Here is a 5389-nt window from a genome sequence, read left to right on the forward strand (position 1 = left end):
AATATATGTGCAGACCTGCTGGTGCCTGAACCCACTTCGTGTGTAAACGCAAGCAGAAGATCAAATACGCACGTCAAAGATCCTGTAATCCATGTCGGCGTTGGTTGGGTTATGGAAACAAGAACATGCCAAGCATGCACACCCCCGAAAGTGGAGTGTGGCTGCCTACATGGCGGGGTAAAAACGGTTTTACACGTAAAAGCCCACTCGTGTACATATAAGTGAACGTGGGAGCTGCAGCCCACGAACGCAGAAGAATAAGGACTTTCAGTGAGGAATGATTATGATCCGGTCTGCGATATGGTGCTGTCGTGGTCAATGTCATTGTTGTCTTATTACGGTTGTTATTTATTGTTGCTGTTGTTAACAATAAGGGTAGATGTGATGATAAAAATGATGTGGTACCTGGGTTGATAATTTCTCTTTGCTTCATTCGCAGCACGCACCAATACTCATTCAAACACCAAGCACACACACTCACGTTCACGCACGAATGCACACATGTACATACATGTTCCTAAGTGCGCTTTCTGATAATGGAATAAGTGAGAAAGGAACAGCTTATACAAGCACTAAGGAATTCACACTAACTAAAGAAAATACCTAGATACTAGTGACACATTGTAAACACAAAAATTTTCCTTCCCAAATAATGTCCATTCCTTGCAAAAGGGACATACTTTGGAACTAAGGGTGATAGAGTGAAGAGAGGCAGCGTGAAGCACCCAGAAAGAAAAATGGGAAGGAAAAGAAAAAAGAAAAAAAAAATATATATATATACATATACATATACATATATATATATATATATATATATATATATATATATATATATATATATATATATATATATATATATATGCGTGCTCCGTTGTTTGCATGCAACTGTGGTCCACTTTCTTTTTTCTTTTCTTTTTTTCTTTTTTTTCCACATTTTTTCCTCTCTTTTTTTATTGGATGGTTTCGGTGTCAAATTTTGTCGTTCATGATGAATCTTCTTCTTCTTCTTCTTCCTTCGTGGGCTGCAACTCCCATGTTCGCTTGTATGTACACGAGTGGGCTTTTACGTGTGTGACCGTTTTTACCCCGTCATGTAGGCAACTATATTCCGTTTTCGGGGGTGTTCATGATAAATAACTCTGGCTCCGTGCGTTATATGGGTTGCATATGTGTGTTTATGCGTATGTTTGTGTGTATGGATGCGATATATATATAGAGAGAGAGAGAGTGAGAGAGAGAGAGAGAGAAAGAGAGTGAGAGACAGACAGGCAGACTGACTGACAGACAGACAGACAGACTGGTACTGAAATAAATACAACTATTCATATTACTACCAGAGTGGAGACATGGATTAATGGTAGCAGCAGCTGTTGCAACAGCCGTGGTTGTCTGTGGCTGTCTGTAACTGGTACTGCAAATACTGCAGACGAAGAGTGAACACTATACAATATACGAAAGCTTGGCTGAAGACAGCATCATATAACCAAACAAGAAAATCTGCATTGCCAGACAAACATTTTGTAGGAAATTTAATAACGTATGCCTACAACTGTTTTCTTTTTTTTTAATTTGCATATAAAATATCATCAATAAAGAGTGGCAACACTCTCCGTGTACGAGGTACATTGTTTTATCAAGTCAATACTGCTCATGCTACCGATTCAGCTAGCACACAGGTAAATAAAATGTACACTGGAACAAACCCAGCTTCTCCTCGTAGAACGAAGCTCTGGGCCTGAGAGAGACAGGGATGGTGGGAGAACAAGTCAGGATGACAAAGAGATACTGGGAGAAACAGAGAGAATGGCGCGTGTACACACACACACACACACACACACACACACACACACACACACACACACACACACACACACACACACACACACATACACTGAGAGAGACAAATATATATATATATATATATATATTAACAATATATATATATATATATATTAGAGAGAGAGTGAGAGGGGGGGAGAGACACACAGAGAGAGAGAGAGAGAGAGAGAGAGAGAGAGAGAGAGAGAGAGAGAGAGAGCAATTGAAGGGAAGTAACAAATAAGAGATTGGAGAAGACGACAGTACACGAAAAATTGTCTACCGTTGCTTCATTACCGCGACACAACGAGTGTGGGTGTGTGTTCGGGTGTGTGTGTGTATGAGTGTGTGTGTGTGCGTGTGTGTGCGTGCGCGCGCGGGCGTATGTGTGTGTGTGCGCGCGCGTGCACGAGCGCAGTCTTTACACACACACACACACACACACACACACACACACACACACACACACACATTCGTTCTCGCTCAAAGTCCGTCACCTGTGTGTGTGTGTGTGTGTGTGTGTGATAAATATGCAGTAACATGAATGAACTGACGTGACAGGTGTCACGTAATATCAGTTGTATCCGGTTCATCCTGTCTGTCTGTCTGTCTGTCTGTCTGTCTCTCTCTCTCTCTCTCTCTCTCTCTCTCTCTCTCTCTCTCTCTTTCTCTCTCTCTCTCTCTCTAGACAGATCAAACCAGTTGTCTCGTGGTATATGCCGTCGTCATGGTGAGGACTGCCAGCGCTGACATCATTGAAATTTGGCAGGCAAGCACAAAAGGACATTGGAAGAATAATAACTTTTTAATGAGTGAAAAGACGTTAAACTAAAGAACGAACGAGTGATGGCCTAACGCGTCCGCCTAGAAAGCGAGAGAATCTGAGCGTACTGGTTCGAATCACGGCTCAGCCGCCGATATTTTCTCCCCCTCCACTAGACCTTGAGTGATGGTCTGAACGCTAGGCATACGGATGAGACGATACAAACCGAGGTCCCGTGTGCAGCATGCACTTAGCGCACGTAAAAGAACCCACGGCAACAAAAGGGTTGTTCTGTAGAAAAATCCACTTCGATAGGAAAAACAAATAAAACTGCACGCAGGAAAAAATACCAAAAAAAAGGTGGTGCTGCAGTGAAGCGACTCGCTCTCCCTGGGGAGAGCAGCCCGAATTTCACACAGAGAAATCTGTTGTGATAAAAATAATATAAAAAAAAGAAATACAAATACAAATGATAACTTATGTGTACTTTTGGAACTGTACGGACGTAAAATTTTCGTTTCATGTGAATGGTTCCGTGGAGCGGTTTGTGCAGTTAATTCGCTGACGTATTGTTTCATCGCACTGAAGACTGGAAGAGCTGATAACATTAACATTTGACAAGCTAACTCATAAAGAAAAGGAAAGATTAACAACAAAATTTTAGCTGTGTGTTTGATACTTTTGGGACTGTGCTGATTTCAAAATTTCGTCACTTGAATGGTTTCGTGGAGATCCTTAACCTATATACTTGTATTCAGAAATGCATGCGTCAAAATAAGAAATTATGCGTTGCTTTCGTTGATTTTAGAAAAGCATTCGATTCTGTAAGGCATGATAAATTGTTACAATATTTGAGAAACCGGGGTGTATCTGGAAAATTCTTTAAGTCTCTGAAAGCGTTGCATGATTCATTGTTAGCATGTGTCAGGGTTAATTCACAATGTTCAGAAATTTTTTTAATGTCCACTTGGTGTACGACAGGATGTGTCATGAGCCCTACTTTATTCTGTACATTCATCAATCAGATTGTTGAAATGTCTGTGTCAGGTAGACATGGGTTTCAGTTGTTACCAGGTACAACGGAACTATTTATATTGCTTTTTGCTGATGATATTGCTTTATTATCAACAACTCCCATAGGACTTAATAATCAATTGAATATTCTTAAGTCATGCTGTCAGGTGATGAAGCTGAACAATGTGCAGAAGACAAAAATGATGGTGTTCAGAAAAGGCGGGTTTTTAGGTAGGTGTAAGAAGTGGTTTTTTGAAGACGAAGAAATATAAGTAGTAAATGAATACTGTTATTTAGGGTATACATTCTCATCAAAGATAAGTCCCAAAAGGGGGACTGAACATCTTGCTGTGAAAGGCAATAGGGCAACCATGAGCCTTGTGAAGGCTTTTCAAAAGTATAAAGAAATGTCATATGCAGTATTTTTTTTCCCCAAATATTTGATGTAAAGGTACAGCCTGTTCTGTTGTATGCATCTGAAATGTTGGGTATGAATAGATTAGAGAATGCAAAAAAAAAAAAAAAATCATTTATTAGCATGTAAGCGATTTTGGAGAGTGCCAATGAAAACGCCAAAGTGATTTATGGTGCTCTTGGTAGGTACCCGTTATTTGTAAACTCGTTCTTAAATGTTTTAAGGTACTGGTTTAGAATACTACAGATGAATCAAAATAGACTGCCATACTTGGCTTATCAGATGTTGCTTGCATTAGATTTACATGGAAAAAAGTGTTGGGCTTCCCAAGTCAGAGAAATATATTTACAACAGGTTTAAATTTTGTATGGTTGCAACAAGGTGTTGGTGATGTGAAAGGATTTCTTGTTTTGAAACAAAGACTTACAGATATCTTCATTCAAGAATGGTCTGGTACTATTAGTGATAGAGACAGATATTCATGCTACAGACCATTTAAAGTTATATTTGAAAAAGAAAAATACATAACAAATGCTGATGAATGTTATTTCAGAGTGGCGTTGTCTCAGGCCAGCTTTGATGTGCTTCCTTTAAATAATGTTAATAGGTACACTGAAAATGGTGTTTTAAAGCATTGTCATTTTTGCTAAGGTGAACTAGAAGATGAATACCATTTATTGTTTGTTCTGTATATATTGATTTACAGACAAAATTTCTTCAAGACTTTTTAAATATGTCTCTTCGTACACTTATTCGATCAAACAACAAGCAGAGAAATTGCCAAGTATCAAAACTTATTTTCCATGCGATCAAAAGGAGAAACCATCTACTGAGACCTAATTAAGTAAAAATTAATGTCAGTTCCATGAACAGTATGATATTGAGTGGTGCTGTTCAAGTGTTATGATACTCCTTCCCATGCCCACCCCCAGTCCCCTGGCTTTTAATTGTGGTCCATGGCCAAAATTCATTAAAACATTTCCGTTCGTTCGTTCTCTCTCTCTCTCTCTCTCTCTCTCTCTCTCTCTCTCTCTCTCTCTCTCTCTCTCTCTCTCTCTCTCGTCAGTGCCTGCCTGTCTGTCTGTCTCTGTCTCTCTTTTCTCTCTCTCTATCTATCAATATGTCTGTCTGTCTTTTTCTCTCTCTGTCTCACCTTCTCTCAGCCCCTCTTTTTATCCCTGACCATATCTCTGCCCCTGAACTCTATTCAATAATAATGATGATAATGATAATGAATATTTGGACACTCCATCTCCAGAGAGCCCAGAGCGTTTATAAATGCAATTACACATACATACATTGATGCAGATACACTTCATAACATTCATTTGCCAAAACGCATCACAAAATAAATAGGTCACACACACACACACACACAC

Source organism: Babylonia areolata, chromosome 15, assembly GCF_041734735.1.
Source record: "Babylonia areolata isolate BAREFJ2019XMU chromosome 15, ASM4173473v1, whole genome shotgun sequence".
Taxonomy (NCBI): domain Eukaryota; kingdom Metazoa; phylum Mollusca; class Gastropoda; order Neogastropoda; family Buccinidae; genus Babylonia; species Babylonia areolata.